Consider the following 13679-nt stretch of genomic DNA (forward strand, 5'->3'; position numbering starts at 1 on the left):
TGCCCACAGCATCATGACCCACGAATCACTGCGGCGGACATTCAACCACGGTAAACCATTGGCGGTACATACCGCCGCGCCCAAAATACACACACACTAACAAAACAGCTCCACATTGGACAATTCAAACTACACACACCAGACACACATACACACACCACACCCACAACACTATAAAACACACACCCACAATACCCACAACCCTTTACGACCCAAACATTTTGGCAAGTGAGATAGAGACAAGCCAGGAGCACCCACTGAATCTGAGCAACAAAACATCATCACCCGTACACAATCTACGCACCTCACAGCACACACCCCAACACATCACCCCACAGACCCTCATACATACCACTCACACTACACCCATATCACCTCAAAGACACCCCAGGTTCTCTACGGAGGAACTAGGGGTCATGGTGGAGGAAATCATCTGGGTAGAGCCACAGCTATTTGGATCACAGGTGCAGCAGACATCTTTTGCAAGGAAGATGGAGCTATGGCGGAGAGTCGTGGACAGGGTCAACGCCGTGGGGCAGCACCCAAGAACAAGGGATGAGATCAGGAAGAGGTGGAACGGCATACAGGGGAAGGTGCGTCCCGTGGTAGCAAGACACCAGGTAGCTGTACGAGGACTGGCGATGGACCCCACCTCCTCCCCCACAACTAACAACATGGGAGGGGCAAGTCTTGGCGATCATGCATCCTGAGGGCCTCGCAGGAGTAGCAGGAGGACTGGACTCTGGTAAGTCAAATCTTTACTACTTTATCCCCCACCCTACCTGCATACCATCACAAACAACAACCCCTACCCTCACCCCCATCACTCCGCCACCTCACATATACCCCTCCATCACAACCCACCCACCCCAATACCAAGCCCTGCATGCAACACCAATTTATGGACCCTATCACAGACCTGAATGGACATCCATCACCACAGCATGCACACTAGTGACAAGCACTTAGCCAAACCAAACACAACTCACACAAGCCAAAGCTGCCTTGCTAATAACAACCATAGAGGGAAACATATCCATGCACAAGATGGCACACGCAGATACAAAACACTGCATTTACATCCCCACAGGACTCTCACTCAACGTCACCGGAGAGGAGGGGCCAGCCACATCCAGTCCCACCCCTGAAGAGGCCCACAGTGATGACAGCAGCTCTGTACGCTTGGATCACGATGACCAACCTGGCCCATCAGGGACCTCTGGACAGTCGGTGATCCAGCCACAGTCCCAACCCACCACAGAGCCTCCCCCTTCAGGAAACACCACCACAGCACCCACCCAGTGGGCCCATCCCTCTGTCCCCAGGACAAGTCAATCAGCAGTGTGTCCACCACTACAGGTGACCACTACAGGCATCCCCACAAACACAGGACGATCAGGGACCTGGGGTCAGTGGCAGTGGGCATACGGTTCAGGGGACAGAGGCACAGGACAACAGGGAAGCTCAGAGGACTGCTGTGCGAAAGGGGAAGAACAGGCCCAGGGAACCAACTCTCCACAAGGCACTTGCAGGGATCCTGGGAGCATACCACCATTCCCAGGAGACCATGGGCCAGATACTAGCAAAGCTTTATGAGACCCAGCGGCTGCAGGAGGGACAGTACCTGGGGATAATGGAGGACCTGAGGGACAAACACACCACCCTGGTCACTATTGCAGGGGTGTTGGCAGACATGGTGTAGGAAGTTGGCTCTGTAAATACTATTTCAAAGTAAGAAATAGTGTGCACAGAGTCCAAGGGTTCCCCTTAGAGGTAAGATAGTGGCAAAAGGAGATCATTCTAATGCTCTATTTTGTGGTAGTGTGGTCGAGCAGTAGGCTTATCAGAGGGTAGTGTTAAGCATTTGTTGTGCACACACAGGCAATAAATGAGGAACACACACTCAAAGACAATTCCAGGCCAATAGGTTTTTATATAGAAAAATATATTTTCTTAGTTTAAGATTGGGCACTCGGGGGGACACAAGCAGGCACAGAAAGTACACCCTCAGCAGCACAGGGGCGGCCGGGTGCAGAGTGCAAACAGGTGTCAGGTTTTCAATAGGAATCAATGGGAAACCCGGGGGTCTCTTCAACTATGCAGGCAGGCACAGGGGGGGGCTCCTCAGGGTAGCCACCACCTGGGCTAGGCAGAGGGTCGCCTGGGGGTCGCTCCTGCACTGGAGTTAGGTTCCTTCAGGTCCTGGGGGCTGCGGGTGAAGTGTGGTTTCCAGGCGTCGGGTTCCTTGAAGCAGGCAGTCGCGGTCATGGGGAGCCTCTGGATTTCCACTGCAGGCGTCGCTGTGGGGGTGCAGGGGGGTCAACTCTGGCTACTCACGGGCTCCCAGTCGCCGGGGATTCCTCCCTGTAGAGTTAGTTTTCCGCAGGTCAAGTCGGGGGCTTCGGGTGCAGAGTGGAAAGTCTCACGCTTCCGGCGGGAAACGTGTGGTCTTTAAAAGTTGCTTCTTTGTTGCAAAGTTGCAGGTTTGTTGAACAGGGCTGCTGTTCTCGGAAGCTTCTTGGTCCTTTTAGATGCAGGGTAGTCCTCTGAGGCTTCAGAGGTCGCTGGACCCTGGGGGATGCGTCGCTATTGAAGTTTTTCTTGAAGTGGGGAGACAGGCTGGTAGGGCTGGGGCCAAAGCAGTTGGTGTCTCCGTCTTCTCTGCAGGGCTTCAGGTCAGCAGCCCTTCTTCGTCTTCAGGTTGCAGGAATCTAGTTTCCTAGGTTCTGGGGAGCCCCTAAATACAGAATTTAGGGGTGTGTTTAGGTCTGGGAGGGCAGTAGCCAATGGCTACTGTCCTTGAGGGTGGCTACACCCTCTTTGTGCCTCCTCCCTGAGGGGAGGGGGGCACATCCCTATTCCTATTGGGGCAATCCTCCAAAATCAAGATGGAGGATTTCTAAAGGCAGGGGTCACCTCAGCTCAGGACACCTTAGAGGCTGTCCTGACTGGTGGGTGACTCCTCCTAGTTTTTCTCATTATCTCCCCTGGACTTGCTGCCAAAAGTGGGGGCTGTGTCCAGGGGACAGGCATCTCCACTAGCTGGAGTGCCCCGGGGCATTGTAACACGAAGCCTGAGCCTTTGAGGCTCACTGCTACGTGTTACAGTTCCTGCAGGGGGGAGGTGTGAAGCACCTCCACCCAGAGCAGGCTTTTGTTTCTGTCCTCAGAGAGCACAAAGGCCCTCACCACATGGGGTCAGAAACTCGTCTCTCAGCAGCAGGCTGGCACAGACCAGTCAGTCCTGCACTGAACAATTGGGTAAAATACAGGGGGCATCTCTAAGATGCCCTCTGTGTGCATTTTTTAATAAATCCAACACTGGCATCAGTGTGGGTTTATTATTCAGAGAAGTATGATGCCAAACTTCCCAGTATTCAGGGTAGCCATTATGGAGCTGTGGAATTCGTTTTTGACAAACTCCCAGACCATATACTTAATATGGCCACACTGTACCTACAATGTCTAAGAATAGACTTGGATACTGTAGGGGCATATTGCTCATGCAGCTATGCCCTCACCTGTGGTATAGTGCACCCTGCCTTAGGGCTGTAAGGCCTGCTAGAGGGGTGACTTACCTATGCCACAGGCAGCATTTTGTGTGCATGGCATCATGAGGGGGATGCCATGTTGACTTTCCCTTTTTCTCCCCACCAACACACACAATCTGCAATGGCAGTGTGCATGTGTTAGGTGAGGGGTCCCTTAGGGTAGCACAATATATGCAGCAGCCCTTAGGGACCTTCCCTGGTCACAGGGTCCTTGGTACCACTGGTACCTTTTACAAGGGACTTATCTGTGTGCCAATTGTGGAAACAATGGTACATTTTAGGTGAAAGAACACTGGTGCTGGGGCCTGGTTAGCAGGGTCCCAGCACACTTCTCAGTTAAGTCAACATCAGTATCAGGCAAAAAGTGGGGGATAATTGCAACAGGGAGCCATTTCCTTACACATGGCCAACACCAGGAGGGAGGCAGTGGCACACAAACCGGCCCCTGACACTAGCCAAACCAAAGAACAGACCTCTGCCGGCGCTAGTGGACAGGAGGCCCCGCCACAGGAACAGCAGGCCACCAGCACCCTACCCCCTGCAGAAGGAGAACCACCACACAAACGGTCCCTGCGATCCATGCAGAAGCCAGAGAACATTGTCAAGACCCCCTCCAGGAAATAAGACTCTCCTGATTGTCACCCTTCTGTCCCACTCTGTCACCCTGTCCACCTTGAACTGCCATTGCTCCACTTCCTATGCCACATTGAACAATGCACCTGTGCTACAAATAGACTGTGATTCATATAGGCTGGACTCTACCCTGGACTTTCCTCCATCAGCAGCCCAGCTCATTGCAATACCCCATACACTTATTACCACATTAATAAATACCCTTGGAGCAAATTCAAGTTTGGAGTCTGTGAATTCTATGTATTGGTTTCACAAACTGTAAACATTGAAATTCAAATGTACTGTAATATTTACATAGGTATGACATGCAGTGGGCAGCAGTAAACACACCAGGAGCCAGAGTAGGGCACAGAGATCTGAAAATAGAGATGCCAAAGAGTACAGTAAGTGGCCACAGAAATAGGGAAATCAGGCTGGCATATTCAATGTCAAACACAAAACTGCAATGGAAGGTGAAGTTACTGTGTCTTACCTGTGTGTCACTGGAAGTACTGTTGAATTAGTGTACTTCTGTTGTCTACAACTTCTTCCTCTGACACCTCTTCGTCACTGTCCACAGGCTCCACCGCTGCCACACGACCATCCCCAGGCTCATCCTCCTGCAGAAAAGGCACTTGGCATCTCAAGGCCAGGTTGTGCAACATGCAACGATGATCTGGCACACCTTCTTGGGTGAGTAGTACAGGGATCCACCTGTCAGATGGAGGCACCAGAATCTGGCCTTCAGGAGCCCAAAGGTTCTCTCAATGATCCTTCTTGTTCGCCCATGTGCCTCATTGTAACATTCCTCTGAGCTGTCCTGGCATTCGTTGCTGGGGTCGGTAGCCATGAGAGGTTGGGGTAACCAGAGTCACCTGCAAATATTCAAGGGATACCTGTTAGCCACACACTTACCCTTAGGGCCAAACCCACACCCATATACCTACATCAACTGGGTGGGGACCATGGGCTCACCTATTAGCCACACCCTGTGCCTCTGGAGTTGAGACATCACATATCGAATGGTGCTATTCCTCCAGATAAAGGCATCACGCACAGAGCCAGAATACTTGGCATTGACATGGGAGATGTACTGGTCCGCCAAACTCACCATCTGCACTTTCAGAGAGTGAAAGCTTTTCCTATTTCTGAGCACTTGTTCATTTATCGGTGGTATTGGGGGACAAATGCAATATGTGTACCATCAATGGCACCAATGATGTTTGGGATATGTCCCAGTACATAAAAGTCAGCCTTCACTGTGGCCAAATCCTCCCCCTGGGGGAATACGATGTATCTGCGCATGTGTTACAGCAGGGCAGACAACACTCTGGTCAGCACCTTTGAGAATATTGGCTGAGACATCCCTGATGCCATGTTCACTGTCGCTTGGAAGGAACCACTTGCCAGGAAATGGAGCACTGACAGGACCTGCAGTAAAGGGGGGGGGGGGGGATACCTGTGGGGTGGCGGATAGCTGAAATCAGGTCTGGCTCCAATTGGGCACACAGTTCTTGGATTGTGGCCCTATCAAATCTGTAGGTCAGGATAATGTGCCTGTCCTCCATTGTTGCCAGGTCCACCAGGGGTCTGTACAAGGGGGTATGTCTCCATCTCCTATTCATTCTCAGTGGTTGAACTATAGGGTGACAAACGGTGAGCAGAAGGTCATATTCACACATATGTCAATATTAATATGCATTTCAACAGTATTTGAACTCGTGAGTCAGTTATGTGCCAATGTCTGCTGTGACGCAGTTAGTTGCCATGGCCTGTGCCCCCCTGAAATGGTGGCTGCCTGATCTGTGAGGAGAGACAAGTGGAAATGAGGTAGTTTCGCTGGCGTTGTGCGCCATTGTGGTCGACGACTGCCGCGCAAGATCGCATTGGTTATCATTGGGCCCTATGGGTTCCAGGAGCCAATGGCAATGTACGCCGGCGGTGACGGTACGCACCGCCGCGGACGTGACCCCCATTTTCTATCTGTGCTCTCACTTGCTACCTGACCTTCAACAGGAGAGGACCTACACTGCAAGTGCTGCTGTGACCTGTGTCTGGAAGCGACAATGGCTCAAGTGTTTGGGGAAAGGGCCCCTGCCTTCACTTCTGAGGAGTTGGAGAGATTAGTGGATGGGGTCCTACCTCAGTACACTTTACTCAATGGTCCTCCAGACAAACGGGTGAGTACACTGTGAGCATGATGCATAGGCCATGAATGTATGGATTGCTGTGTGTGTGTGTAAGCCCTTTGTAGGTGGGTGTCTGAGGGGTCCTGGGAAGAGTGCTGCATGTATGGTGGTCAATGTATGTGCGTAAGGGGATGAAAGGGATATGGTGGGCCATGAGTATGACAGTCCGGACGGTATGACTAATCCCTTTTCTGCTGTGTTTTTTCTGCAGGTCAACGCCCATCAGAAAAAGGGTATTTGGCATGCCATCGCTAAGGAGGTCTTTGACAGGCAGAGCACCCACTGCCGCAAACGGTGGGAGGACCTGCGCCGCTGGGCAAGGAAGACGGCAGAGGCCCAGGTAGGGCTGGTCTCCCAAAGAGGAAGGGGTCGTACCCTGACGCCCCTGCTGTTCCGCATCCTGGCAGCTGCCTATCTGGAGTTGGATGGGCGCATGAAGGCATCACAGCAGCCACAAGGGGGAGAGCACAGATTCAGAATCATTACTTTGCGCGCGTTAAGGTTTTACCTGAGTGGGGGATTGGGCTGTGGGTGCCCCTAGGCCAGGACGAACATGGCAGGTTATGTTCAATGTTGGGCAAGCTCAGATGCACGCCAACCCCAATAGTGTTAGTGGGCATCTACTACTGGGCAGGGTCCTGTGGGTTTCAGGTGTGCAGCTAATGGCGTTAGGCATTGTACCCCATGGGCTGGTGACTAGCTTTGTAACTGGTAATGCATGGCCTAGTGCATAGGGCTGTTCCCTGTGTGTTGTGTACTCCAACTGTAGTGTTGTTGCTGGCATTGACCAAGTGTATCCTCTGTCTTCTCCCCCCCCCCCCCCCCTTTTTGTTTTGTCACCCTGTCTTGTGTGCATTAGCATCATCTGTCGGAGGAGCAGAGGCGACGGAGGGAGCTGCATCCCACATGGGCCTTGAGGCCGAATCCACCAAGGGTGAAGGCACCAGTGGGACGGAGGGCGAGGGGAGCACCACGACGGAGACAGGAGGGGACACTACCGACAGTGACTCCTCCTCCGATGGAAGCTCCCTGGCAGTGACAGACACCTCTGTGCCCACTCTAACTACAGGTACAGCCGCCACACCGGTACCAGCACCGCCCTCCCAGCGAGTTTCCCGTGCCCGCTCACTCAGGAGGGTGGGCATCTCCTTCACCCCAGGCACCTCAGACACTGCCCCAGTCAGCCATGCTGCCCTCTGTGAGGAGGCTATTGACCTCCTGAGATCCCTCATCCAGCAACCATACTGAATGCCATCCAGGGTGTAGCAGGGCATTTGCAGCAAACAAATGCATACCTGGAGGGCATTCACTCTGGCGTGGCGGCCCAACAGAGAGCATTCCAGGCTCTGGCTTCTGCACTGATGGCAGCCATTGTCCCTGTCTCCAACCTCCCCCCTCCAACTTCCTCTACCCAATCCCTTCAACCCCAGCCTATCCCAAGCACACCTTCAGACCAGCAATCACCCATATCACCACACAGAAGTGGTTCAGGCAAACACAAGCACCACACCATCTCACAGGCACTCACACAAGCACCATCCCCATGCAGACACACCAACATCCACTGCCTCCACTGTGTCCCGCTCCTCCTCCTCGTCCACGTCCCTCCCAGTACCATCTTTACTCATACCTGCATACACTACAACCTCATCCACTACCTCCATCACCAGCACGCCTATCACTACACGCCCCTCACTGGCAGTCACCACCCCCACATCCATGCACACGTCCCCTGTGTCCTCTCCCACTGTGTCTGTGACCCCTCCTCCCAAAGTACACAAATGCAAGCGCACACACACACACACCTAACAGCCATCCACCTCACAACAGCATCCAGCCCATGCACCTGCATCCAAACACAGCAGACTGACACCTCCTACAACCACTCCCTCTTCCTCCACTCCCACACCTTCACCCTCTTCCCGCCCCAATGTCCCTAAGAAACTTTTCCTCGCCAACATTGACCTATTCCCTACCCCTAACAACTAAATCAACCCCCCACCAGTCGTTTACGTCGGGCCAGGGTGGCCAGAACTGAGCACAGCACCTCAGCCACCCAGTCCACGGCCACTGTGGTTTCTGCAGCTGTGAGAGGCTCCAAGGAGGCTCCCGTCAGCCCAGCCAGTGTGCCAGCACAACCTGCCAAGGCCAAGAAGGGGACACCAGCCAGCAAGGGGAAGGAGGCACAACCAGCCAGAAAGGGCAAGACAAAGATTCTAGCTGGCAGAAGCAAGGAGGCACCACCATCTGCCAAGGGCAGGAAGGGGCACAGAACACCAGCCATGGCACTTCAGCCGTCCGAGGCTGCAGGTGAAGGCCTGGAGGCTACCAGCACCACTGCCTGAACCGCCACCTGCACCGCGGCCAGCACCGCCACCTGCCCTGCTTCCAGCAGCACCACTGCCAGCAGCAGCAGCCCCAGTGGGCAGCAGTCCGAGGCTGCAGGTGATGACCTGGAGGCTACCACCACCACTGCCTGCACTGCCACCTGCAGCGCAACTGGCATCCACTGAGCAGCCGTCACCGCCGGAGAGCAGTGTTTAGTGGTGACCACATGGTCTGCAGTGTGTCCTGGACCCTGCAACACCTGTCGGTGTGATACACAGGTGATAGACTGTGACCTTGCCCCATCCAGGATGAAGCAGACTGGGCACAGTGCCCCCTCCAGAACCAGTGGAAGAAAGGATCCACTTAGCCCCTCCTTGCCAGGATGAAGCACACTGGGCACAAGGCCCCCTCCAGAACCAGTGGAAGAATGCATCCACTCAGCTCCTCCTTGCCAGGATGAAGCACACTGGGCACAGGGCCCCCTCCAAAACCAGTGGAAGAAGGGATCCACTCAGTCCCTCCTTTCCAGGATTAAGCACACTGGGAACAAGGCCCCCTCCAGAACCAGTGGAAGAAGGCATCCACTTAGCCCCTCATTGCCAGGATGAAGCACACTTGGCACAAGGCCCCCTCCAGAACCAGTGGAAAACTGGCACCCACTTAAGAGACTGTGACCTTGCACTCCCCAGGACCACGCAGTGGGCAAACCACCAACATGAGACACTGTGGCTTTGCACTACCCAGGACCAAGCAGAGGGCAAGCCACCCACTTGAGAGACTGTGGCCTTGCACTCCCCAGTACCAAGCAGTGGGCAAACCACCCACTTGAGAGACTGTGACCTTGCACTCCCCAGGACCACGCAGTGGGCAAACCACCAACATGAGACACTGTGGCTTTGCACTCCCCAGGACCAAGCAGAGGGCAAGCCACCCACTTGAGAGACTGTGGCCTTGCACTCCCCAGTACCAAGCAGTGGGCAAACCACCCACTTGAGAGACTGTGGCCTTGCACTCCCCAGGACCAAGCAGTGGGCAAACCACCCACTTGAGAGACTGTGGCTTTGCACTCCCCAGGACCAAGCAGTAAGCATGGAGCCCCCCTCCCCCAGGCCAGTGGCGTTATACCATCTTCTGGCTGAGGTGCTCCCCCATTCCCCGTCCCCCTGAGGTGCCTGTGTGTTATCAACCTGATGCCCCTCCAGTGTTCTCTCCGTATTGAGGCAGGAGTCAAGTGAGGCCTTGGCCTATGTGTTTTGGCCCAGTGGTCCACGGACATTTTGGAGTGGGCATTGTCCCTCCTTTTGTATATATTGTATATATTGTACATACGGTTTATTTCTTTATGAACGTATTTCTCAAAATTACTAATATTACACTTATTTTACTCCATTCCTTGTTGTCCTTGCGTTATTCCTGGGTTACGGGGTGTATATGTAATGTTAATGCATGTGTTTGTGTGTATGGTGTTGGGGGTGAGGGTGGGGGTGCTGCGTGTTTGTGTCACTCTTTTTCCTCCCCCCCCCTCCCCTGGGTGCTAGATGCAGTACTCACTGTGGTCGTCTTCGCTGGCATTCATGCTCCTGGTGTATGAGAAGGTACACCAGCATGGGGAACACCTGCAGTTCGGGCTCCATTGCGTCCTGGTTCTTCCTTGAGTGTCGAGAGGTGAGTCGTTTACCTTCTGTGTTCTGTTTCCGCCGTGCTTTTGATGGCGTTGGTACTGCCTCGGAAAAGCTGGCGGATGGGTGTGTTTAAATGCAGTGGGCGGAACATTGTCTTCCGCCTGGCTGTTGGCGGTTACCGCTGCAGTGTTTGTTGCTACCGCCATGGCGGTCGGACTGTTAAAGTGGCTGTTTGTGTTGGCGGTTTCCACTGTGGTCATGATTCCAATTTTTTTACCACCGGCCTGTTGGCGGTATTACCGCCGCTTTATCACCGACCGCCAGGGTTGTAATGAGGGCCTAAGTGGCTGAAGCTAAACAAATCTCCATTGCAACCACAGGGCTCGAAAAATCTACTCGACCACTCGCTATGGGGAGTTTTAATTTATGAGGTTGAGCTATATTTAGATCCCACTCTACCCTTCTGGTGAGTGGACAAAGATTCGGATGTCTTTAAATCTTATACTTGTAACACTTGCTCTGTGTTCAGAGACACAGGTCAAAAGTCAGTTTGTCTTCTTACTATGCAAATACTTTTTTACGGTGAACTGTCTGACCTATGTGAGATGAAAGGCTTTTGGTATCAGGTTTTTCCTAACACACAACATTTATATAACTAAATCAACTTTACAAACATTAAAAAAAATATTTCAGTAGCTGTGAAAGACCATTTTTTCTACTTCTGTGTGATGAAAAATATATTTTAATAGAATGAAAAAAGTTAGAACACTTTACTTGGAGCTGTGCAAATGATAATTGCTTTCTGAAACCACAATTTTCACAGAATAGTTTTAATACACTATATAGTTTTATCAGTAAAGCGACAAGTTAGTGGTAAGGTTTTTGGATATTTATTGAAAATTTACTGTCTGTAAATGACAGTGCGCTACCACATCATGCTTTAGTAATATATTTATTAAAAGTTTGTGTTTAAACATAAACTGAGAGACACTCCTGCACTGATGGCAAAGCTATTAGTAGACTAAGAGGCAAGTCATGCATCGATCATGTGTACCCAATATGTGGGCTCGATTTTGTATACATGGAGCAAACGTTTAGTGTTTTTAAGCAAACAAAATAGGATTTTTTTTACAGTAAAAATGTTGGTGTCACATATTTGAAGGTGCACTCATATGTGAGAACAAAGAAAAAGGTGACTGTAAAATGCAATATTTGCCTAGGATCACACAGTTTGAGACCCTTTTCCTGGTACATTACAGTTAGGTCGAGTACATTACAGTTAGGTCGAGTAGTTTACTCGAGCTACTCGACCTGCAGGTCTAGTAACATTTTTATGATTTTTCGAAGCCTGGACCATCAGGTGTGCACTGGATTGTGCAGACACTGCGACAGGAGGCAATAATTCTTCTGTTACACTATGTAGGCATGCAAGGCTACTTATATCTGGTTTTAACTCAGAAGTGCAACAGTCCATTCATAATATTGCTTTTGATGGAGACATCTCTTTGTCCAAGTTGTAGAGAAGCAATTAGAAAAATCAAAAAGGATAGACACAGCAAAATTAATGGGTGTTTCGCTGCTACGAGGAGAGAGAGAGGGGCCTCAAAAACTACCACCACAGAGACCCCTACCTATCAGACAATACAACAACACCACCAACAAGCAGGACAAGGGTACCATAGATGTAGATACAAATCTAGACGAAAAAAGGCAGAGGCACACCCTCAAATGGAGCCTCACCCACTAAACAATGACTCCCCAACACTTCACCCCACAAATTACCTTTCAGGGGAAGGCTGCAACAGTTCCACCTGTTGTGGTCAGAAATAACATCAGATCAATGGGTGTTAGATATAGCCAGTCAGGGATATTGCCTGGAATTGAAACAACAAACACCAAATATCCCACCAAAGAGGCACATTCTAAATCCATAGCATCTGCATTTGCTAAAGGAAAAGGTAAAAGCCTTGTTACAAAAAAGGGCAATAGAACCAGTCCCATTCAGACATCACAACAAGGGGTTATACTCCCTATATTTTCTAATACCCATAAAGGATGGCTCACTATGTCCAAAACTGAAGTCATGCCTTCTCAATGAGTATATTATATCTGAACACTTCCACATGGTAACTCTTCAATATGTAATACCATTACTACAGGAAGGCGATTTCATGACTGCATTAGATCTAAATGATGCATATCCACCTTGCACATCACAAAATGTCTAGCTATAGAAGCGGCAAAACTAAGAAGGGAAAACATAAATATATGTTCGATGGCATATGTTGCTGCAGATACACATGTTTGGCACAGTCCGCTGCCTGGTGTTGGGCTCGGAGTATTACAAGTTGTTTTTCTTCGAAGAAGTCTTTTTGGTCACGGGACCGAAGGACTCCTCCCTCTTTGGCTCCATTGCGCATGGGCGTCGACTCCATCTTAGATTGTTTTTTTCCGCTGTCGGGTTCGGACGTATTCCTTTTCGCTCCGTGTTTCGGTTCGGAAAGTTAGTCAGAATCTCGGAAGAAAGCGTCGGTATTGTTCCGTTCGGTATCGGGATAGTTAGGTACATCGACACCGATCATCGGAAGACTTTGGGGCAGTTTCGATCCCCCATCGGGGCCTGGTCGGCCCGACCGCGTGCGACATCGAAGCCGATGGAACGGACCCCGTTTCGTTTCTGCCCAAAATGTCACAGTAAGTATCCTTATACAGATCAGCACTTGGTCTGTAACTTGTGCTTGTCCCCCGAGCACAAGGAGGATACCTGTGAAGCCTGTCGAGCCTTCCGGTCCAGAAAAACACTCCGGGACCGAAGAGCCAGGCGTCACCAAATGGCGTCCACGTCGACAAAACAACGTTTCGACGACGAAGAGGAAACATTCTCGGTTCCGGAATCAGAATCCGGAGACTCTGACGTCGAACAACAGCAACAAACTGTGAGTAAGACGTTGAAAAGTAAATCCATCGACAAACCGAAAGCCCAGGGGACGCCACTGCCAACAGGCCATGGCTCGACCCATAAATCAGGCGACCCGTCGAAGGGGCCGAAAAAGGGCACGCCCATAGCGAAGACACCCGACTCCGGTCGAGGGACCGCCATGGAGCAACCTCGGAGCCGAGAAAGCGGCTCCGAGAGACAGAAACAAGATACCGGCACCGAAAAACATCGGCACCGAGAATCCTTGCCGAAAGGAACAAAAATTCTGTCGGTGCCGAAACCGAAAAAAGATTCTCTCTCGGCGCCGAAAAATACCACACCTTCATCCTACTCAGAGGAACAAGGACTAAGTGGCCAAATGCACAAATTTGTACAAGAGCTCCAAAGTGTAGAATCGGACTACACACAAAAGAGACTGTGCATCCAGCAAGATACAGGG

The 13679-nt window shown here is 51.4% G+C and overlaps 1 protein-coding gene across 4 annotated transcripts in view; it reads left to right on the forward strand.

The window, feature by feature from the left end:
- Positions 1 to 13679, forward strand: part of USP15 (ubiquitin specific peptidase 15) — a 617233-nt gene that overhangs the window by 272621 nt on the left and 330933 nt on the right. The window lies entirely within an intron of this gene.

The sequence above is a fragment of the Pleurodeles waltl genome, chromosome 4_1 (assembly GCF_031143425.1).
Source record: "Pleurodeles waltl isolate 20211129_DDA chromosome 4_1, aPleWal1.hap1.20221129, whole genome shotgun sequence".
In the NCBI taxonomy this organism is placed as follows: Eukaryota; Metazoa; Chordata; class Amphibia; order Caudata; family Salamandridae; genus Pleurodeles; species Pleurodeles waltl.